A 24,959-nucleotide genomic window follows, 5' to 3' on the forward strand; every position below is an offset into this window, starting at 1 on the left:
CGCGTTTGTGCAGTGCTGCTCTTTGTTTCATCGATTTAACCAGGTTTTACGCTCCGCGCTTTGTTGACGTGCGTGGTCGAATCGTGTTGTGTACGTGAGTGGCGTGTAACTGGTGATACAGTAAGCAAGGACAATCATTAACGTGCGCGATCCGCCGCAAATCAGCCACGAGGCATTGCAACGGGCACGTTCAGTGGGCTGCGCGGCCGTTGCAACGAGCTGCATTGCTGATTCTTCGCTTGCCTGAGACTGGCAATTGTCGAGCGGGTTACATCCGTTGTTACGTTGGCCGAAGACAGCAGTAAAAGTGATCTGCAGGTAAGGAATATTCTCTCTTCAGTACGTTATTTGCTTGTGTATATGTGTTTATGTCACGTGTTTACCTGAATTCTGCTCATGCTTACGCTACTGTACGAGATGGGTCGTGTCAGAAAAATAAATCGTGTCATGCTTTTATGCAGTGCATTGTTATTGGCAGTATTTGCTCTGCGTTTGACTTTGCAAGATGGGTATTTGGGCATATATTATCAAACATCCGACTAAGATCATTTCTTATCATGCACGTTTATGTGAGAAGCGATGAAGGAAAGAAGTTTAACCCTTCTTGCTGTCGCCGTCTTGGTACCTTCAACACGCTCGATGGAGGCTGCAATCACGGTCTGAAATACTGTAGGCGGCATAAACAAAGTGCCCCAGATCAGCGTTGCCCAGACGAGCTCTGCGTGCGCAGTAACTCACTCCTGTCCATGGCAGTCTGGGCTGTTTGTCATGTCCTTGTCACCGGTATGATAATTCGTGGCGTCTATACGCAGTGTGTCGGCTAATTCAACTTTTCGCCATGCTTAAATCTCTGCTGCGGTAGCTTTAAGTGGACGGGTGAGGGTTTAAGGCGGTAATGCGGGGCTAGTACAGGTTGTGATCATTGGCATTCACTTCGGTAGCGCAAAGGAAATTAAAGACCCATTAATAAAAAAAGCCCTCGTAGAGTGATCTAGCGCGTGCGCGCCTGTGCAACGGGTTTTGGTATGTTTCCTTGCAGTAAAGTCAGTTGATGTCTAGCGCCCGTCCTGTCTCTTGTGTCTGTGTCTATATATTTTTTTTTTTTGCTCTACCGAAATGAATGGAGTGTTTAAGTGCACGAAAGACAATGAAACGGCCTTAAGAGTGCGTTTTAAGTGTCTTAAAGGGAATCACAGCATCCTTCCGTGTGTAACTGAATGCAGAAAACCCGAGGCACTGCGCCTACCGAAGTAAACAATTAATACACACGCACTAAAGGACGTTTATGAGGTGAAAAAATGAATTGTTTAATCCAGTGCTTTGGCTGAGCACGTTTCAGGGGACACGCAATCGGCTGGGGGAAGGCATGCACGTGCTCGCGCTAGAGAAAAATGACTGTCACGACGTCTTTATCTCGAGTCGAAGCGTATTTAAAGCGAACTGCTCGGACACATGTTTTCATTTTACTTGTGAACAAGCCTCCCGTGCGGGAGCCGGCGCGTTCTTGTGCGTGCGTGTGTGCGCGTGTATGTGTGTGCGTTCTTACGTAAGCGTGTGTGTGTGAGTGCATGTGCGCGTGTGTGTGTGCGCGCGCGTGCGTGTGTTGAGTGTGTGTTTGCTCGCGTTTGTGCTCGTGCGCGCGTGTGTGTGTGTGCTGGCGCGTGCGTGTGTGCTCGTGCGCATGTGTGTGCTCGCGCGTGCGTGTTTGCTCGCTTGTGTGCTCGTGCGCGTGTGTGTGCGCGCGCGCCCGTGTGTGTGTGTGTGTGTGTGTGCGCGCTCGCGTATGCGCTCGCGCGTGCGTGTGTGTGCGTGTGCGCGCTCACGTATGCGCTCGCGCGCGCGTGTGTGTGTGTGTGTTTGGTCGCGTGTGTGCGTGCGTGCGCGTGTGTGCGCGCGTGTGTGTGTGCGCGCGCGTGTGTGTATGTGTGTGCGTGCGTGTGTGTGTGTGCATGTGTGCGTGCGTACGTGCGTGCGTGTGTGTGTATGATTTTTGCTTTAGTCGGCTCAGTGCCTCGGGTTTTCTAACGTCACCATGTATCATCCCAACCAGGCGGGCATCCGTCAGAGTTCAAACTTCTGCGTCTTGATCTAACTTTAAACCTTACAGAAATATATGCTGAAGTCATCTTCGTTCCATAGTTGAACTCATACAGATCTAAATGTACGATATTCAAAATTCAGATAATTCATGCTCATGCCTACGCTACTGTAAGAGTTGGGTCGAGTCAGAAAAATAATGTCATGCTTTTACGCATTATTACCGGCAGTATTTGCTCTGCGTCGCTCGATTACGTCTAACTGCGTCGCTATCGAAACGGGGCAGCTGAGAATGATATGTTACGCAATAAATGATACGCTGTGGCTTAACGATTTTTCAGATAGCACGAATGCCAGCAGTCGTGCAAAGTAGGAGTCCAAAGGGGGACATGGTTGGTGTGGTTGGTATGTCTTTTGTATGTTCTTAGTTCTTTGGCGATGAGAGCTTGTTCTCTGAAACTAAGATAACTTTCTTTTTGTTCTCGTTCTGTTCTAGGGTGAAAGCAACGTGTCATTGTGGTTAAAAAAGATGAATCAGTATACATGTGATATAACTGTCAAAGCCGGAATGTTGAAAGGTACGTAGACAGCACAAATTTTTGTTCTTTTTTTTCCGCCATATTCAATGTGTTGCGTTGGAACTGTTTACAGCATACATCCCGCCCAAGGCATGCTGGGAGGATCTCCTATCAGGCAGCTTGGAAACTTCCAGACGCCGATATGCCTTACGTTTGGTGCAGCCGAGGTTATGAACTTTCAAGTGGAATATGCCCCTTGAGGAAAACAATTATGTACGAGTATATTCAAGCTGCACGTGAAATGCCAAGTATGGTCACTGAAAAATGTAAATTGTAATATTTCTGTTTCTAATCACCTGCTGTCGTGTTTCTGCTACTAAACTGTCACGTACATTTTTGTACTGCTGACTCTTGTGCTAAACAGAAGTAAATTACACTTGGGATTAACGTGCGTTTTCAAATAAGATTTTGGTTTTCCGATAAACGTATTGCACAGGATACTAGATTTGAGGAACGCCTATGGATTGGTAAAGTGACACCCTTTTTTTTTGGGGGGGGGGGGGGGGTGTAGTATGTGTCTCACATTACATGCTATCGGCAGTTGTGTACAAAGTGGCAGTAACCGTTGGAATAGTCTGAAATAACGGTCCTCTCCTTTTAGGACCCACTGTCCAGCAAGGAGGTTGCAGAATCAGCAACTGACATACTGACTGATGAAACATGATGGTGCGTGCAGCAAGAGAGGGTTTGACTGCAGATCCCGACCACCTGCTTCTGTAAATTTGTACTAACCACAGTCGAAAACAAGGAGAAACGTTTGAATACCGGCGGCCTTCTATCAGCTAGACAAGTCCCTGAAGCTATAAATCAATAAACTTATGTGTATTGATGACTGTCACGCTAACTTTGACGTATTCTGCTTTGGAGGTATAAAGCAATGAAATGTGGATTCTTTTCGATTAGTGCATGTTTTTTTTTTTTCTTCAGAAAATTTCTTGTGAGCTCGCAAAACCCGAGCGACAAAAGTAAAGGACTGACAATCCCCCTCTTTTTGGCTGCCCTCTGGGTTTCATCTGTCCTGCTTATGTGCAAAGTGCCAGCAGTTATGGTATGCCGCACACATTAGTGTACTTAAGAAGTAGCACGACGCTAATCACGTATTATTTGCAGGGGGATCCACTCAGTATGACCGCTCTACCCGTGGTCCACCGACCCAGGTGTCGCCTAACAAAGGGTATGTGCCTCTTTTTTCTTTCGATCTTCTTTCTGCGACTCATTTCGGACTACTCGCTACGCGCATGATCGGCCCAGCCAAGTGTCGTCTAGCAAGAGAAGCGTGGCTCTTCCTTTAGTGCTTCTTTCTGTGCACGCCTAATCTTTCGTACTTCTTTCTGCGGCTTTATCATGCAGCGTACAAATATGTACACAGAGTGATGAGAACTTTCACGGAGGTGTCATATGGCCTGCCCTTTCCTGAATACACACGCTGGAGCTTTGCAATAATTCTGGTACATGCATGTCTGCTTAGAGCACGACAATTTCGGTGTCCGTGGCAAGAGATGTACGCTTCCCTAATCGCAAGAAAAAACACAAAACAATTTCCTTTGGAGTTGGCTTAGAGCTTGCATGCATTATAACGTCACACCTTCGCCCACAAGCATCGCGTCGTTCAAATGCGGTCTGCCACTAAAACGATAATTAAGAAGAGCAGGTGATTGACAGATATTCTTAATCATGAGTTGTGCCATGTGTATCAGACAAGTATCCTCTCTTGATCCAATTACGTAGATGCTTAAGCATTACAATTTGCATCTCTCGAGAAAACCGCGTTCCGGCTCTTGATATGCGCTCTTGGTATTATTGTATGTTTTGCGTATGCATACATTTACATTTACTGCGTGTTTTTCTGATAATATCATTCAGCATTCGTATATAATATGCACAAACGTACCAGCCAGCTACTTATTACGCGATGATTTCAGACATTTCTTTGGGTTTTGCGAGAAGTACGTAAAACTGACTTAACGTGGCGTATGGCGAGTGGTCTGTATATCAATTTTAAATATACTCTACGCCGTGAGGAGCAGTGTTAATTCTCCGCGCACTTCTTTACCGCCTTCAGCAGCTTCCCTGCTTTGTCAACTTCCCATTTTGTCAGTATCCACGTTTCCAATGCTGATCCCATATTTGAAGGTGAACAATATGGCAAATAGCCCTATAACAAATAGACGGCTGGTATTCATTATCAGATAACACATAGTTTGATAAGCACGAATCATAGAGTCAATGAAATTGCACGGACAGGAAAAAATAATTGATGTGTTATAATCAGGCCAACCTGCTTAAACTGCATAGAAGTTGGACCAAGAGAGGATTGCCTGACACTTATATCATGGTACTGTTATAAAATCTCCGGTCCTCACTGATATTGACGGGCCGACCACATTTTAATAATAATCGCGGCTGATCATTACTGTAGTGCATGCTAACTCCAAGTCGCCTCGAATATGCAAATATTTTGTTAGCTGCCTCTTCTAATGAGCGAAGGCGACGCGTTTGGCCTCGGTCACCGCAATTGTCACGTTCTATAAGCAGTCATGCACTTGATTTATTACAATGCGCCATCGCGTGTGTTCCGAGAAGCACCTTCCATGTGACACCTTCCGCAAAGGTTCGCATTTCTTAGCGTACGTATATAGACGGTGTATTAAAACCGCACAAGGAAGCGCGGAAGAAACACGAGGCATGCGCAGCACGAAGTGCGAAAGAGTGGAAGGCTGTGCTTCCGTTGCTGTGGCACAACTGGCTGATCCAAGCATGTGATGAGCGTAACCTCCTGGAATGCGTCGAAGAAAGAAGAGCGAAGGAAAGAAGAGGCGCAGAGCGGTGGCCGTATAAAATCTCCTGCAAGCCGTTTTGTGTAAACACTATACCGTGTACTGTACAACGTAACCTCTATTTTTACGTGATGTGGCCGTATAAAATCTCCTGCAAGCCGTTTTGTGTAAACAGTATACCGTGTACTGTACAACGTAACCTCTATTTTTACGTGATGTGGCCGTATAAAATCTCCTGCAAGCCGTTTTGTGTAAACAGTATACCGTGTACTGTACAACGTAACCTCTATTTTTACGTGAGAATGCTCGATACTATGAACGGGTACTAAAGGTTACTAGATAACTTCTATTTTATAAGTACACAAATTTGTGAAAATGTGCACATTTAGTAAACGTTACCGTGCTTAGAGTGTACTGTGCGAACGCAAGACCAACGGTGCTAATAGAAAGCAGCGTTGAAGCACACGTGCTCTTGTAGGTTTGGTACTCGGTTTTATGGATGATCCGAGCTAATCGGCGGTTGGTAACAATAAGAAATTGCTGCTAGAGCTTTACAGGATCGTCGTGAATGCTGACAGAATCACCAGAAAGACCACCTGCTATTAATGTGATAATAACCGGACTGAATAACTTACAAAGTTCCTGCGTTCAAATGTCCCTGAGAAGCTGCGACTATTGTGAAAACGTCGAGACGTTCTTAGCGATCCGGCGTGTTGGCGGCGTGTTTGGCTTCACTGGATGTCATTTTATGTAATATGTCGATCAGAGCAACCATTAATTGTGAATGCAAGGAAGGCAGCGGAACTGTTAATATAATGTTAGAAGTGCGGAAGTAATGACTCTTCTGATTCTGGCGACGTGATCCTGATTCCTATTTTACATATACTGATTTTTTACAACAGGAATCTGTACACAATCATATGTGTTAATCAGACAGAACTGGTCTTATGACCAAATCGATTACGCATATTCCTTTTCGACGTACGCAAACAAATGCTCAACATACAAGTAACACACTGAAGGCAGGTTTTCATGAAGGTTAGGTTAGAGGTATCCGAGTGTGTCAGAAGCATTGTCTAACGTATTGTGTATATAATTTTTTATTAATGTTTTACAGAAGAATGCAAACCGACAAACTTGGAGGATCACTTGCACAGTACATTGCTGCCATACTTTGCTAGGCGAAACGCTTGAAATGTGGGAAAGCATGCTTTCTGGTCTAATACTCGCAGGCTTAAAATTATATTCACTGGTATTTTTGTAGGCCTGACCACCAGTTACTTACGAGATGTAGGTCTGCATTTAAATAAAGAGAAAAAAGGCTCTGTGGGACATTTCTCATTAATATGACGTGAACACACTCGGCTGACAGTAATACAAATGATACCTGCTATAATACCACTGAAGGAATTACGACAGTGTACAAGGAAAATACAGCGGAGGCACGATGCGAGTGCCGTGGCTTCATCGGGTGTCCAGCGTTATTGGCCACTATACTCGGGGACAACTTTTCTTGACGGCACTCTGGAAGCCCCCCCCCCCTTAGTGGTGTAGTGGTTATGGCACTCGACTGCTGACCCGAAGCGGGATCGGGCCACGGCGGCTGCATTTTCGATGGAAGCGAAATGTTTGAGGCCCGTGTACTTAGATTTAGGTGCACGTTAGGAAATCCATGTGTCGAAATTTCGGAGCACTCCACTCCGGCGTCTCTCATAATCATATCGGGTTTCGGCTTACCCTTTCGGCCCTGGCGGTGTCAATGACACCATCACACCACATTTTCCGTACCACCTCGGAAATGAAACCAAACTGCCCATCTTGGAATACTTCTTCAATGATCCCCACTGCGATTGACACCAAAATGGTGTCATGCTTGCGGAGCTGGGAGCCACAAAGAAGAAGAAGCTTGACCAAAGTCATGGGTGACGCCCACGCAGGTAAACTGAGGCGGGTAAGCGCCATGTTCGGGTCGACGTAGCGAAGCTGTTTCAATGAGTATCACACTGAAAAATGACATGTGGTTCACATTTTGTGTACTCTAGTGATTAGCAGAAAAAAAGATGCCATTTTTCCGATTTCACAACCGCTGAGCCCTGATGACCTAATTTGATGTCATGTCTCTAAATCCATTAATACTTGCAGTATTGGCTAAATTTTTCATTTGTGGTCTTCTGAGGTAATACCTATTAGGAAAACACGCACAAAAGAAGTTCCCGACCAAAATAAAAAATCCAGGGCTGAAAGGGTTTTAAACACCAGATATTATTATTATTAGCACTGTGGAAGCTAAAGAACCGAAGCGCATGTCTACTACCGCGTGAAGAAATAGTACTTAAGCTTACTGAAAATTTCCTCATTGTCCTTTCTGAAATAAACGCTGCTTTATTTATTATCAACCTCAAGCAGTTGTGGGAAGTCGTAGGTAAAACACAGTTATTGTTCACTTTGCAATAATGTCTCCCTTTTCTTTCCATTTCTTGGAAAACATCGCCTTTTCAACACACCTGTTTTCCAAGGTAAACATGGCGTCCATGACGTAGTGGTTCAGTGTGCGGCCGCAAACGCGCTGTTTAATTTCTCCAAGAAAAACATACTCGTAATATGACACTAAAATGTACACTAAACAATCGAAATGTCTCTCCCATTGACATTTGTTGGGTATCTAAATTTATAAACGCGTTAGAGATGCGAGCGAGCGAAACAGAAATCAGCCGCAAACTGCCGTACTACTTGCGGAGCAACACGAATGTGAAGAAGCCCCGCCTCCTTTGCCTTCGCTCCAATGTCAAGATAAGTTGTCGCCGACTATAGAAAGGGTAGGACGAATGCCAATCAACAGGAGAACCCCTTATCTATCAGAAAAGTGCTGACGTACTGCTTGCTTCACTGTTATAAATAAAAACTTTCGTATCATTACACGTTGATGCTTGAAAGCATTTTCGCTAGAAAGAACGTGGCTCGCACTGGGCTCACATTGGTTTCACGACATACAGCTGCCTATTTCTGCTTTTACGTTGTGTCGCTGCTTCATCCTCCGCTAACACACCTATGATATCATGTACTGTATCTCACGTTATGTTATTAAAGGGTAACTGGAGTCCAGGAATGACTTTCTATTTGAATGACACATTCAGGCTAGCAAACACTACAGACTTCAAAGGATATCAGTGATGAATCTTAATGTATAATCCCAGAGCAGCACTAATTTGTAGATCAACTAAGACTATGGAAAACTCGTATGAAGAACTTCGTTACTTTGTGCTATTAAAGGTGGATGGCAATTTTTAGTTTCATAACCGTTACCCAACTTTGCGGGGTTCTGCACACGTTATTCGCCGTGCACTCTGCATTGTGAAAAGATGACGGGGTTAAAAAAAGTATTTTCTACGAGTGCATTGAAAAGCTGCGCAGTGAAAAAAAATGGTCAGCCGGGGAACCATTTTGTGGCACGGATCAGCAAATGCAGCAAACGACACAGTAAAAAAAAATGCCCCGAGTTCGTGTATTCTCCAAATGTTGCGCTAAGATAGAGCAGGACATGCTGATCGTGGACTTAAAAGGCACGTCGACAACACAGGCGTTTAAAGGGTAACTGATGGTCTGACATAACGTCAACAGTCACGTTAGAGCACATACGTCACTATTACCGAGACGAAGTGCACTTTTCGGTGCGATGTTGTGAATATCGTACATAACATTCGTTAGCGTATTCCTCCTAGGTCGAGCAACGCTTGAATATAGCTTGCTGAATTATAGAGTACAAATGTAGTGCTTATTAGACTGCTATAAAAGCGGAGCGAACACTGGAATCACAATTGACGCTAACCTGACATGATGCCTGTATCGCAGGAGTAGCCTACATATGCAGTGTTTATTGCTTTGTTATCAAATTACATAGCCAGCAGTACAACTACAAATGACGTTGCGCCCTCATTACTCCTGCATAGGATGTTTTTCCAAAGCAGTTTCTAGACCTGGCGTGGTTCTGTGGTAGAATACCTACCTGACTGCCAAGATGAATGCTTGGGTCCGATTCCTGCTGGACACCTAATTTTCATTTTTTGAATGCGAAGCATTTCTTAGCCAACTTTTGGCACTTTGATTATATCTATCTATCTATCTATCTATCTATCTATCTATCTATCTATCTATCTATCTATCTATCTATCTATCTATCTATCTATCTATCTATCTATCTATCTATCTATCTATCTATCTATCTATCTATCTATCTATCTATCTATCTAGCCGCCTACGTCTGGGTGATCTCGTGATCGCCTCCTTAACTTGGTGTAGACAAAAATTGGCATGGGAGGGTAAGAAGATTTGACGAATATGACTGTCTGGTCATCCCATGAATAACGTGAAAATCCTGTCGCGTACGTCGTCAAACCCTTTCCTCCAGACACGTGTGGCACGTACCCGTTTACCGACGAATAGAAAGACCCGACGAATAGAAAGAATAAAAATTAGGACCCCAGCAGGAATCGAACCCAAACATTCTTGCGTGGCAATCAGGTACTCTACCACAGAGCCATGCTAGGTCTATAAACTGGTTTCGAAAAACATCCTATGCAGGCGTAATGTCCGTGCAACATCAATTGTGGTTGTGTGCTGGCTATCTAATTTTACAAGAAAGCAATGAACAGTACATATGTACTCCTACGATAGAGTCGTCATATCAGATTAGCGCCTGTGGTTCCATTGTCGGCTCCGCTTTTATAGCAGTTTAATAAACATTACATTTGTATTACTGTGATTTAGCAAGCTATATCGAAGCATTGCTCGACCCCGTGGGAATACATTAGGGAAAGTAACATATGCTATTCGCATGACTGCACCATAAACTGCACTCAGCTTCGATAGCGCTCATGTATGTACTCTAGCGTGAGTGCTGACGTTACGTCGCAGCGTAAGTTACCTTTAAACGCCAGTGTTGTGGACGTACCTGGTAAGCCCATGATGTACACACAGCTACTACACTTACAAAAACACGTCGATCCACCTCGTAAGGCTTGGCTGAAAGCCATAAAATACAGCATAGAAGTAGTCGCTGACTGTTTCGGATAAACCCGATTCCCACGAACTAGTGGGACCTGCCGAATTTTGCGCATTCGTCGGGTCAACGGTACCGTTGTCGCTTTTTCTTAACACTCTCGCATTTAAATTACCAATGTCTGTTCACGCCGCTCCTAGGCAGATATGTACTGTGAATCACCCGCGGCGCATACCCGTACAGCACGGCCCGTGGTAAACGTGTCTGGAGGAAAGGGTTTGACGATTACGCGACCCGATTGTCCCGTTATTTATGTCATGGCCAGAGGGTCATATTTGTCAAGCCCTCTTACCCCCCTATGCAATTTTTGGACTACACCAAGTTAAGGAGGCGATCACGACAGCACTAAGACGTAGACGGCTAGATAGATAGATAGATAGATAGATAGATAGATAGATAGATAGATAGATAGATAGATAGATAGATAGATAGATAGATAGATAGATAGATAGATAGATAGATAGATAGATAGATAGATAGATAGATAGTAGATAGATAGATAGATAGATAGATAGATAGATAGATAGATAGATAGATAGATAGATAGATAGATAGATAGATAGATAGATAGATAGGAACCCTGAAATTGCCTTGGCTTCGATAAGAAATGCTTCGCATTTAAAACCAATAGAGTAATCGCAGTGTATTGTTCAAAGTACAAGAATGGAAACTTTTAATTAGTTTTGGCATTAAGTGCCAGAATAATGAATGGACATGACGCCCGACCGTTATAACATTCTTCACATTCCCAAGAACTTCATGCAGTGTATAACCCTTTCAGTCACGGTATGTACATTTGTACACATCAACTTCGGAGTCGCATCACGCACCGCGTGTTTCTTCAAATGGCCTAAAACTTAGTGTCCGCATTCCTGAAGGTTTCCTGAGTGGACAACTAGCGGTTATTTAACTTCATTATGCTGCGATTGCTGCAGATGATCACTTTGCTAGAGACACTACCACGTTCGACGATCGTTCGACGTGCGACGTCCCAAGACTGACGTCAAGAGCATTTTGTTTCTTCGCTCGAAAAGCATACAACCAAAAAACAAACTGTGCATGCACTTTGGGCCTAATAGTTCATTCTTTTTATGCAAGGGTTGAAGCTGACTGATTGCAGAATAATTAGATATTTATTTACACGCTAATTAACATTAATTGCTGAAACTCACACAAAACAACACATTCCTTCATTTTATTTCTTGGAATGTGATACTGAGTGCCTTGAAATCATGCCATGCAAATGTGATGCATTTGCAGACAGTGCATCATAATTCGTGACTGAAAGGGATAATGACATATAACAAGCGCACAGACTTGGTTGCTTTTGGCCTGCAGAATTGTGTAGTATTGTTAAATATGAATTCATTTTCATTAGCTGACTTTTTTATTCGGCTTTTAAACGTGAAAAAATACACAGAGGCTACATTCCTGCTTTGCATTCTGTGGGCGCATATCATTACTTGGGCGAAAACATAGCCTTGATCCTTCTTTTGATTTCAGTATGAAAGCAATAGTGTGCTTTACAACTTTAGGATCGAAAATTGAAGCAGTCGGTATGAATTCTCGTTGAAGGCTTACTCAATGACCAAGGAAATGCGCGACAAAGTGCTGAAAAGTGCTTCACTAGAAGGCCAACTTCGGGCTGTCCAGGAGGCCCGTGAGGCGGCGGAGAGCTCCGGGCTCTCTGTCCCAACGCGGGAGATGCCCTCTGCACCTGGCACCTAGCCGACTGTCCTTCAGGACACCGTTTTGGGCAATAAAGTTTCACCACCACCACCACCACCACCACCACCAAGGCTGCGCAGCACTCACATCCAGACGGACAAGTAGTACACGAGCAACGCGCTGACTCTCATCTGAAGTTTTATTTATAATAACACAAGTTGAAATAATAAATCTAACGAAGCCATCGAACCATGTCAAACAAGCTCCAAACGACATGGAATATTTTGGCCCATGCCGCTTGTTGCAGCCGCTTCCTGTTCGTGCTTTTCTAAATAAAAAATTCGGCAGATCTAACGTACCGTGGAAGTCGATGTTATGCGAAGCATGCGGCGGGAAGGTGACTGTGGCGTAATTTTTTTACTGAGCGAAACATTACCAAATGATGCTAAAGGTTTGTACAAATTTTATACGCACATATATATGCTGAAGAGCCGCATATGTGTTATAAACTAGTTGTTTCAAGTTGGGTAACACTGCCAACGGCAACGTGGGTATTACCAACACCAGAAGCGGTAAGCTGATATGTAGTGCTTATACTTGTCCGTTATCGTGGAGAAAAAACGCAAGTTTCACGAACCCGTGTGCATGAGTGGTAGGGGTTCCTAACAGTTCTTGAACAAGGTCATCATCACTGTGATCAGTGAGCACTAGACGCTGCTCATGACTTGTTATCGGATCCGGTCGCGATCGCGGTGACGGGGGGTCGATGTGTAGTGAAGTATGAGTTATAGTACAGCTGTTAGAAATCGTGGATACCTCGGTCATTTTGTCGACAAATTGTCTGTATATAGAGCCGGCGACATGTCGGAATCTGAAGTCACCCATCGCGTTGGTAAGGTTTAGGCCGTTGAGGCTGGTTAGCCTGGATAGGGCTACGTAAACCAACATTAGTGGATGGCGCTTGCCGTATTCGTAGGCTACCTGGGCGTATGTTACCAGCGTAGCCTAGTCTACAAAGCGGTTGTCAATCAATCTGTCATCATCATCGGTCAGCATGAGGCCATCGCCCAGCCTCGTAAGAAATGAAGAGGACACTGTGTCGTTCTGGCGGACTAAGTGCACTTTACGCCGCGATGATGTGAATATCATACGTAACTTTCGTTAATGTATTCCTACGGGGTCGGCCAATGCTTTAATATAGCTTGCTGAATCATAGCAATACAAATGTAAAGCTTATTAGACTGCTATAAAAGCGAAGCCAACACTGGAATCACGGACGTTAATCTGATATGACGCCTGTATTGTAGGACTACCTATATAGTGTTTATTGCTTTCTTGTAAAATTAAATACCCAGCACGACAACCACAACTGACGTTGCACCGACATTACGCCTGCATAGGCTGTTTTTCCAAACCAGTTTGTAGACCTGGCGTGGCTTTGTGGTAGAATACCTGATTTCCACGCAGAATGCTTCGGTTCGATTCCTGCTTGGATCCTGATTTTTATTCTTTCCATTCGTCGGGTCAACGCTGCCGATGTCGGTTTTTCTTAACGTTCTCGCATTTAAATTACTAATGTCTGTTCTCGCTGTTCCTGGGTAGATATAAACTGTCAATCACCTCTGGTGCATACCCGTACACCGCGGCCTGTGGTAAACGGGTATGTGCCACACGTGTCTGGAGGAAAGGATTTGACGACGCACGCGACACGATTTTCATGTTATTCATGTCATAACAGCACAGTCATATTCGCCAAGTCCTCTCACCCACCCGTGCAAATTTTGGTCTACATCAAGTTAAGGAGACGATCACGAGAGCACCCAGACATAGGCGGCTAGATAGATAGATACACTGATACGTAGATACGTAGATAGAAACGCTCAAAGTGCCAGGGATTCGCTAAGAAATGCTTCGCATTTAAAATGCCGGAAGTCCGCTTCGAATTAACTTCGCAGGACTCTAAATAAAATTGTTTCATTCATTCATTGAAAATGAGCGTGTGTCTTGTGCCCTTCTTGTCCTTCGATTGTATGAGAGTACAGCGCAAACTTGAGTATGTTTAACCACTCATGCTGCTTGGACCTTGGCGTTAACCTTCTGCGAAATCTTGAATTCACCGAGTTTTGCTTCATCGGATAAAAGTGTTATCAACAGCCTCGCTTCTACAGTGCAAACTAAAAGCTATGAGCGCCATTACTTTCCGTATTATGTTTAATAACCTGGGCAAGCATCGGTAAACATCGCACATAAATACCGCCTACAAGTGGCTGTTGCAGCGGCAACCGTTGCGTTATTGAGTGAGAAGCATTCTCGAGAAACAGCCTTGAGTTCGTCAGGCTTTCGTAAGAGCACTTGTACACGTTGCAGAAAATAGGTAACCGATTAAGATTGCAATTAGTTTCGTTAAACCGTAATTGATTGCAGCGGTCAATTACTGCCTCAGAAAAGTAACTGAGCAATTAGAGAAATTTGATCCATTACTTTTGCGTTACTTTCCTTCAAAATTCTATTGCCATGACACAATAATGGAAGCTTATTCAAATTATAACGAATTACTATAACTTGCTTGGCATAGTGAAGGTTGGAGGCTCGCGTGAATGCTGGAAGGCTTTCTGCGGCTTCTATGATTTCACGTTGTTTCATTCACTACTGTGTTTCACGTTGTTAATATTCAACAGTAGTTGTTTTTCAAAATGTTTTTCAAAATTGTCGTCACTGGTTTTTGCACGTTTCCTCGTTAAGAAGTTAGCTGCCACACTGAATAATCTCTCAGTGCATGAGCTGAACGGAAGGGCAGTATTATAGCGTTGGAACACCTTGCGCAGTAGCTCGTAGTGGCGCAGTGCTTCGATGATAGTACCCGTGTCTTTAATGAAGTGTCGCTCTTCGCTGTTGCTGGCGCTCGGGTAGGCTGTTGCTGGTAACCCCAGGCAATAGGTGACAAAACGCTATTTAGGGACCCCCGTCTAACAGCACGGGCGGTCCTTACAGAGCGGTCGCATATTATTTCGGGACGAGACCTGCCGTAGAATACTGGTTACAACTTGATTTTCCAAAAAAATGTAAGAGCAAAAGAAAAGTTTAGGCGTTTCTTGTTTTCTTTTCTTTTGACCCGCAGCACTAATCTTTATTTCATCCAGGTCACTTCCACTTAAAAAAAGATGGTTGATCCCTCCGTCATATATAGGAATCGGAATAACACGAAAGTAATACGTGCCCTTACAGGAATAACTGAATGTTTACTGTACATTGATATAAGAGAGTTTGCACAATGTATATCGATGTCTCGTAGCTATAGCTCCGTTTAACGTGGATGCAACCACTTTGATGATTGGTGGTACATCTCCATCCCGACGACTAACGTCCATGTTAAATTATTACACAAACCCTTGTGGTAGCTGTAGCAGTTAACGATGAAAGCGTCATCAGAGAACGAGGTGTGATAGCCAGAAGGGCGTCGAATATTGGACGCAGAACTTGGTCGCCATCCCGCGGCATGTTAAAATGTGATTGAACACCACAGCCGGACTAGAGGGAAACGCAAAGCGCGTCGTGCAGCCTCGGTAGCCCGGCCGCGATTTTTCTCGGGGCGAGCGTGTGAGCGGGGCACGCGGTGTTACAGCCAGGTGAGGCAGGCGCGCGTCGCAGAGCTATTTTTGGTTTAGATTAGCATGATGCTATGAGCGAGGCCGACGCTTTTACAACGCTTGTGCTAAGTCGCCACCTCGCGGTGTGTTAAGGTATTAACAAAATTGAACTTCTATTGAAAACGCGCCGAATGGGACAGGCGCGTAACGCTTCGCAGGTGCTAATCGCGGAGGCCACAGTAATGACGAATTACTTTACTTTACCGCTCCCAGAGGGCAACATTACCCCGCCGACAGCGAAAGTGGTAGATATAAAAGGCGCGTTTGTATAGCCTCTGTAGTCTCTGACCGCGGCGCAGTGGAAAGCGTGCCCGGCATCTGTTGTTGCGGACCGAGCGGTGGTGGGTTCGATGCCCGTTGACGGAACTTTTCTTTGCCATCTGATCGTGTAAATTTTTTCAACGTCATTGCTGTGTCGGAAATACGTCACTGAAGGCTTGGTGGACCCCGGCATAAAACAATACCGTGTTAAAAAAGTTATTGATTACCGGTAATCAGTTACAAGATAATGTAATTTCTTTACCCAGAACGTTACATTTTCTATAATGTAATTGAACATATTACAAAATTACAAGAAAATATAATTGAATACAAGTGTACGTAATCAATTACTGCAACGCGTTACGTAGAACTCTGCTCATACGTTAAAAGAGCCACCAAGGCGTAGAACCTGCTTACATTTCTAGCTGCTCACAAACACTCCTTCCGGTGAAAATCAAGCTAATTCTGGCACACCGTTCTGCTTGGGCAGAACTGCTGCAGGGCAGATGCCGAAAGCAGCAAGCCTGCTAGTTCTGAAAAGTGCATACCATAAACTTAAACTTGCCCTTTCCCAATGTCATTTTATTTTATCCTTCTTTCTAATGTGTTACGACAGTTCCTTGTTACTCATAGGAGCCATTCGTTTTTTTTTTTTATTTATATGTGCCTTTCGTTGCTCTATAGTAATTGGCGCAGTCGTTACGGGCGACGTACGCACGAAATAAACGCCATGTTTTGTCGTTTGCGCGCACGTGTTTTCGCTTGTGCTTTGCCCGTGCGTGTTGTCGAGCACGAACACCATTATTAACGATTAACGATTTACTACTTGCGCTAAAGGTAGAGCTTACATGATAAGCGGAAGGAGCGCGATAATACGGTACACGAAGGAAAAGATGGACACGGGACGACGCGCTACTAGCAACTGAAATATTTTTATTCAGGAAATACATGTTTATACCGCATGCAATCATATCTAACCCAAAGAGTCGACAAAAAACTAAAAATCTTGTTTACGTTCGAGGGCATCACTGTGTCTTACTTCTTTCCCTGATGCAATACTAATGCCCTTGGCTCATGACAACCCTAACATTTCGTTGCTCACCCGAAGAGGTCTGAGTCATTGGAGTAATAAATCAGCAGACTATTGCTGGCTTATTGCACAACGCGCACGGGGTCGTATCCATGTCCGTCTTATATATAGGTAAGCAGGCTTAGGCAGAGAACAGGTCTCACGGCAAGGTCCCTGAGCAATCAGGCTAAGAGTGGGGATGTCATTGTATAACGCATACAGATGTATTAGCTATGGAAAGAAATGTAAATTAATTTATCAAAAAGTACGGGCGCCATTTCTTACTCTAGCGCCCTGAAGCCACTGCTTCATGCGTTCTACACATATATTATGATGTATCTATGTATGTAAGAAAGTAATAGAGTGCTACTGAACACAACCTATAGGAACAAGCACGTTACAGTCTACTGGTTAGATATTTACGTGACAGATGGTACTCACTGTGTTTTTTTTTTTTTGGCAATGGAAAGCTGCATGCTCTAAACGCCTTAAATCTCAAAATGTGGACATTATAAAGTACATAAAAGAAAAAAATATGCCTATTTTATAGATTTGCAAATATATATGAAACATTTGCATAAATCGATTGTAGTTGTAGATATTTCGAGCATTGTGTAGACTAGTGTTTCCCAAATACCTGTAGTTTTCTAATGAACTTTGAGCACTTGTATAAACAAGTGTTCAAATATGTGAACTTCAAATAGATCAAAAGTACAAAAAAGTTCACCATATCATCTAATGTAAATGCAACGTGTTTACTCTACTATGAAGAAGGGGTCGCTAATGGATTTTTGTGTTTACGTAGTCGTAAATTATGCCTGCGATTATGTTAAACAAATGCAGTCAAGATAGATCTCTTTATTCTGGTTTACATTCAAGGTCTTTGACTCAGTTAACACTTGGTAACGTTTTCGCATATTCAGCGACAAATAATCCTACTTAGAATGTATTGTGATTTCTACGCCTACCTTTGATACATTGCGAATAGCTTATGCGCCGGACATAGCTGATTAGGTCGACAGGAATTTTCGAATCGCGTATATATGTTTACATCGAATCGAGCGTTTTTTGGGTCGTTACAGTTGCTTTAAGAGTACTGACGACTCATGAGATGTTATCGCATTTTTATCTATGTTGTGCAGCAGCAGTTATTATTAACAAACTGGGTCAGCGTATTTGCACGTTGACACTCTGTTTTTAAACTTTATCTGTATTCTTATGTTGATTCCTTAATCTGCGCACGCTGTACAGTCATTGATTTTATTAATGCTATCATTACTGTTGTAACACTTCATAATAGAATAAAATATGTTTATTTTGGACACTGATAAGCACTGGTGCGGACCGATGGCACGGTTTCAATTCGCAATAACTAGTCAAGGCACGAATTGGCTGCGGCACTGCTCGGAGCCCTACTGTATAGCACCTACCCCAGTTATGTGGTGCACGGTTTACAGACGACGCAAAACGATCAAAATAGCGTAGAAAGAAAAAGATCTGAAAAAGTAAAGAAATATATAGTTTAAGAAAGCAGGCAAGAGAGACTAAACGAAAAAGCAGAAAGCCGCTCCTTCACCTAAGATTAATGGCGTCATCACATATGACGTCTAACCAAGTAATAACACTGCCTTGACACCGTGGGAAAATGAGCGACAAAAATACAACGCGCAAACTCCAAGAAGAAGTGAAGGAATTTTTGAAGCTGCCATTGAGGCATTTCATTCTGCTTCCGCGCTGTACGCATATACATTTTATTTCGTTGAAACAGATTCGCGTGTGAAACGCTGGTCTAAGAACACTAGAGCGTAGCTTAGATGTACAGAAAATTCAAAAGTTGTGAAGTCATCAACCGCGCTCGTAAATATGAGGCTCATACAAAAAGTAAGGCCTAAGCACTGGTCATTCGGCGAAAAGTAAGAAAAATATATATTAGGAGCGCGAAACGCCAGAAAAGGCATCTCACGCATGAATTATTTATCAGGAAATGGGGGTCAGCCTTGGCGGCGGGTGTGCTTGGCGGAGGTTGCTCGAGCTTGAAAGTCATTGGCGCCTGAGAATTTTTTTTGCCAACTCTGGTGCGGCCAAGTTTGGTCGAGGCTTCGAAGATAAATGGGTCGCGAATGTCGAAGTCCACCGGAAAGTTATTAGCCCTAGCCAGTCGTCCACAGCGAAAGTTTCGCTGTTAGAGCGGGCAACGCAAACTTGCGATGAAAGCCGTGCCTGCATCGGTAGTGCTTTGCTTGAAGTTTACATGTGAGCTTACAAGTAGCGCCTTCTCGCGTGATTAGCTTGTTTCTTAAGAAGGTGAAAGTGTTAACGTTGTTATCGTCAAGAAACAGTCTGGGTATTTGAGATTTCGCAAGAATGACTTTGTCATAATGGAGCTAGACCAAACATTTTTTTTTTTGAAATAGGAGAAAAAGTAAGAAATCAGCTGGAGATCGTAGCTCTAAATGGATATTTTATTGATTATCATATAAGGTAAGCGTTGGTGCGTCTTCGATCGGTAAGGTTTATCTGTAAAGTGGGTGACATTATTACGAGAGTTGTACCTTGGCTAGATTGCAATGTACATTTGTCATTATCTCTTGACCCCGGCACTGGCCGCTGCGGCTGCATTTTCGATGGAGGCGAAAATGTTTGAGGCCCGTGTGCTTAGATTTATGTGCACGTTAAAGAAACCCAGGTGGTCGAAATTTCCGGAGCCCTCCACTACAGCGTCTCTCATAATCATATCGTGGTTTTGGGTCGTTAAACCCCAGATATTATTATTATTATTATTATTATCTTGACCCCCGGCACGTAGAGTCTTTCAAAAATGTACACAAATGACGTATACGAGGCCGAGAGGGAATACAAGTTGAAACAATGTCATGATACAATTCGAGCGTAAACATTTCATGTAATTTTTGCGGGTGCTCTTGCTCACACGCGTAAAATGTAACCTCCCTGGCAGACTACTACTGAATATTTTGGTCTACACGAAGTTAAGGAGGTGATCACGAGAGCAGTCAGATGTAGGCGGGTAGATAGATAGATAGATAGATAGATAGATAGATAGATAGATAGATAGATAGATAGATAGATAGATAGATAGATAGATAGATAGATAGATAGATAGATAGATAGATAGATAGATAGATAGATAGATAGATAGATAGATAGATAGATAGATAGAAAATGAGTGCGATTCGCTAAGAAATGCTTCGCTTTTAAAATTTTCTTAAATATGTCCCGATTGCGGAAGTTTAATTCGTGTCCTTCAGCGTCAGTCACTGCGTCACCGGGTGCTTCCATTTTTACATGGGTGGAAATATTGGCAAGCGGCTACGACCTACAGGAACTGAAGGGGCCCCGAAAACACATACTCAAAAATGAGGCACACTAGTGAAAGCGTAGAATAAATAGGACTACATCTAGTCTAATGGCAAGACTTGCGCGCATAGTGAACCAAAGCAGCGGACCCCCCCTGCCGCATTCCCCTACACACATTCCACACACCACTCATTTCTCGGAAAAACAGCAACAAATTTCTTCCCAGTATTCAGCGTGTCGCGGCTAATTCAACAGCACCGATGGCATTTAACGCCAAGAACCATAAACATGCGTCACAATGGGTCACAACGATATTTAAGAGAGAGTAAATGGATTGATCGAGATAGTGGTCGTGGTGATTTTGCCACAGGCAGGGTTAGCCTGGCAGACCTGGCCGGCAATTGCTCCACCTGAGCAAACTTTTACATGCAGTATCACCATGCATCATTTAAATCTGTCTCTCGCAGAAAACGTACAACAATGGCAGCCGCTTCCTTGCGAATCATCCGCACCCCTGCCCGAAACGCGATGTCTTCAAAACATACGTAGGGAAATCCTATTTTCTTCATATCCATTGTTATCTCCCTTTCGGAACAAAAGCGCTTACAGGACCAGACGTAGTGATCTGTATTCACAACCTCATTGCACTCAGTGCATAGCGGGAAAGGAGCGGCTCCTAATTAAAAAAATTACACCATCTCCCGCTAAAGGAGACCATTAAGCGATGCGAAGCCGGAGCACTTGCACGATCGCTTTCCGTTGGCGTTCGTTGGGCATGCTACCGACCTCGCGTCGTGGAACGCGAAGAGGAACGCTACGCGCGTCGGGTCTTTCCTCTAGCCTGCCAGTTAATTCTCACAGGGCGAGTGGGGAACGCGGTCGACAGGCGCGCGAGAGGGGGCAGGGTAAGAGAGGAGAGAGAGGGGGAGGGGACGCGCATGCGCTGGCGCTCATCGCGGCGTTGCGCAGGAGAGAATTTCAGCCTGTTGAGCCCACGTTTCAGAGGAGGTACGGTGAGAAGGAGTGGAGAGGGGAAGTGAAGAGAGGGAGGGGGAGTGGATAGGTGGTTTGTGGGGAGGGTTTGCGCATGCGCAGTAAGGGTGGTCACGCCGGTTTGAACTCCGCTATAGATGTTTCGCGTCTACAAACCATGCAGGAGTGTAGGCCGATCGTGTTCTTACTGTATACAGCAGGGTCGTCTTGGCACCACTTTGTCCTCGTGTAGCACATGAATGATGTGAAGTCCATAAAGAGCGGAATTAGTGTCGAATTGTCTCTTTTGGTAGTCGCTGATTCACAAGAGCCCCGACTGTCGGTTGTCTTTAAAGTGCTTCGTTGGCAAGGGCATCTCCTCTTTCGTTGCGGCTGACACCAGCGTGCGAAGGTATGCACTGAAATGTTAGCTTGATGCCTATTTCTGTAGCGTATTTGAGTGATGCTAGCGACTAGCGGCAGACCTTGCCTGTAGGAGTTCCCTATCCGAGAAAGTTGTTGCATTGCCGACTTGGAGTCTGATAGAATTATATCTTGTTGGGTGGGTCATTCTTCAGCCTGCCAAGAACAGCAGCAATAGCTGCACTCTCTGTAAGTGTCGAAGAGACTAGGGGGCCGAAGCGGCCAGACCATGCTGCTCCAATAGATAGATGCGAATATGCCGCAGCACAGCTGTTACTGCCGATCCTGACGGAACAGTCCATGTGTAGCTGAAGAAAATTGGAATACTTCACCTCCAAATTCTCCAGCCCCAGCCAGCTTCAGTAGAAGGTGTCGAGTGTATTGTGATATGAAGATATCTTGAACGTTCTTGGAAGAATGTCCCAAACTCTGCACAATGCTGAATAAACAAAAATAAATGTCAGCCAGAAAGCAAAAAATAATAAAAAAACAACAACGAAGAACTTAGAAAACCTGCGCTCTCTCTTGAAGTATTTGCAATAAACAAAGCAGTTGATTGACGTTTAACAGTGCGAGGGCACCTTTCGTTCCACCGCCTTCCAGTAGGTTTCCCGAAAACTGAGACTGGAACAAATGGCCTTTCTGCCGCTGTGCATTCGATGTACACGTATCTATTTTTCAAACTTACTCGTTAAGAATGCACCATTAAGTAGTGTTTTAATCTAGAGGTTCTCAGCCCCGCTTACATTGTTGTGGAAGAGAGTGGATTGCGTGCGTCATCGTTTGTTAGTCGTGCGAACTTCGAATGCGAAGCTTCAAAGCCTAACCTAACTTTTCCACGCGAAGTTTTCGGTAAACCTCTACCAGACAATCAATCGTGGAACCGCGACGTCTGCGTCGTCCGCTGCACCGCAACCTACGCAAGAAAAAGCGAATCTACAATTTGTTTCATGAAGATTGCGTATCGCATTCGACCAATCGATTACATGACCCAATTTTTCATCAAGCGGCCCACGTCATCGGCTATAGGCTCCGACAAGCTAGATAAGTACTCTTCGCCCACAAGATATTTTCTTTTTGTTTTCGTTTACGGCTTTCTGTCTTTTTCTTTGATCTCCATTCAGGTAGCCTACGTAGTGGGGTTCGACAGTATGAAGTCCGTTCGCTCTCTTTGTAGGTTCGATTTATGTATACTGTTTGCAAGGCCGCTTTTTTCTCGATTCGAAATGTTACATGTTCTTTTCTTCGCTTCGCTCTGGAAAGTGCTGTCACCCACCTAAAGTATTTGCGATTCCTCAATCTTCAACCTACGGAGATTAGATTATGACGACTTATGGGAGAGCCGAACCACCGCAGCCGACAACGGAAGAACATGGTTTTATTCAAGAGAGTGACAGCAACCTGTCTTCTCCGTTTGTCTCCCTAGCCACACTCGGTCATATATATAAGCTTCAAATAACGCACCGTGATTCTACGGGTAGCACATACAGAGAGGACCTCGACGCAGGTGCCATCTCATACCAAGATACGTATGCGAGAGTTCTTGCGGATGTGGTCACAAGTGCTCATTGGATGTACGTCATGAAGTCGTTCTTGTCGCCTCGCAATGCTTCTGAAGTCCAGGTACACGGACGCAGCTTCTCAGCCATCTGTGTCTCCACGCCTATATATCTATTCGAAGATAAGCTGTCTGCGCATAAGCTATTGTGCAGCTTCTAGCGCAAGTGTTCACAGTCAGTGTGGTAAAATTTTGCCTTACCACATCAGATATTAAGTCAATAATAATAATAATAATAATAATAACAATAATGATATCTCGGGTTTTACGTGACAAAACCATGATATAAGTATGAGGTACGCCATGCTGGAAGGCTCCGGAAATTTTGGCCATCTGGTGTTCTTCAACGTACAGTGACATCGGACAGCACACGGGCCTCTATAGCATTTAGCCTCCATCGAAATGCGACCGCTGCGGCCGTGATCGAACCCGCTACCTTCGTATCAGCAGGCGAGCACCGCAACTGCTGCGCCACCACGGCGGACGAGATTTCGACTGAAGTTCTTATACTCTGATATTAAATTCGTGGCGCAATCTCGACGCAATTTTTCGAGCTTACATAACCAACGCTCGATTAACCATTCTCTATGATGTCTGTCGTCCCGCGATTGTCGAGTCGCACAAAATGAGACCAAATATGTAATGTTGCTTAATACAGGTCAACGCATCCCGGTGATCTATCTCATTGACTTAGCGTTCAGGCTGCAAAAACAGCCCTCTAGATTACCTTTTCCTCGTTTTCTTCCTTGAGTTAACGAAGGTCCCAGACAACTTTCGCGAAGCGACAAAAAAAAAAAAGCAACGAAAATCACCCTTGACACCGAGTCCATTTTGACGCCGGCAATTTAATTCTAGAGGCGTTGTTTCAATGAGTGCTTGGCCTCTCCCCAAGAGAACCTTCCCAGCACTGTTGTCGGCATGGAGGTGCAGTGTGTGGCCATGGAGCTGCAGTGGGAGCGTGTCTGAATGTAATAAAGAAGATGGAAAGTCAAAATCACGGCTTTTAATGCCTGTATCGACACTTGGCATCAAAACTGTATTGGTGACCATGTCACAAAATATGTCCGTGCGATTAGTCTGCGCTGCACTGAAAGTATTTGAAGGGCACCTCACCCAGCCTCTGAATATACAGAAAACGAGCGCAATGCTCTCTCCTGGGGTTTCTCTTCTTTCTGGCGCACTTCGTGACGCAGAACAGGGATTCCCGTGATGTCTACATATTACATACTCTTGATTGGTCCATATACGCGATATATCAAATGCCTGTTGTCTGCTGCACTGCTTTGCCATGCAGCCGTCCATCCGTTCTTCTTTGCCTCGCATAACTATCGTGCGCGATCAACTGATTTCACAGCATTTTCAGTATTGGCGACTGCGCAAACACAGATACCAGCGTGTAGCCGACAAGCGCTAAATCTTGTTAGGGTCAACGCTTAGTGCTGACATGGTACACGTGCTTTTAAGAAATAAGTGGCGAGGGGGAGACATGGCCTGTAGGAAGGGTAGCGAATGGGAGGAAGAAACCACTCCCTCGTCTTTGAAAGCGGGGTGCTGAGGGACCCTTTAAAGACAGCAAAGACACAGTCACTATAGGGTCA

General features: G+C 44.3%; 1 long non-coding RNA gene across 5 annotated transcripts; it reads left to right on the forward strand.

Moving 5' to 3' along the window:
• The first annotated feature begins 26 nt into the window (after positions 1–26).
• Positions 27–4,660, forward strand: LOC119376697 (uncharacterized). Of its 5 annotated transcripts, none has more exons than XR_007414610.1 (5): positions 27–318; positions 2,379–2,442; positions 2,534–2,615; positions 2,689–2,828; positions 3,217–4,660. It is a non-coding gene; the product is annotated as an uncharacterized LOC119376697 (long non-coding RNA). The 5 variants fall into 5 exon arrangements; XR_007414612.1 differs by having other exon boundaries at positions 2,379–2,438; XR_005180636.2 differs by lacking the exon at positions 27–318 and having other exon boundaries at positions 2,268–2,442; positions 3,217–3,663; positions 3,726–4,660.
• Positions 4,661–24,959: the final 20,299 nt, after the last annotated feature.

Source organism: Rhipicephalus sanguineus, unplaced genomic scaffold (assembly GCF_013339695.2).
Source record: "Rhipicephalus sanguineus isolate Rsan-2018 unplaced genomic scaffold, BIME_Rsan_1.4 Seq198, whole genome shotgun sequence".
Classification (NCBI taxonomy): domain Eukaryota; kingdom Metazoa; phylum Arthropoda; class Arachnida; order Ixodida; family Ixodidae; genus Rhipicephalus; species Rhipicephalus sanguineus.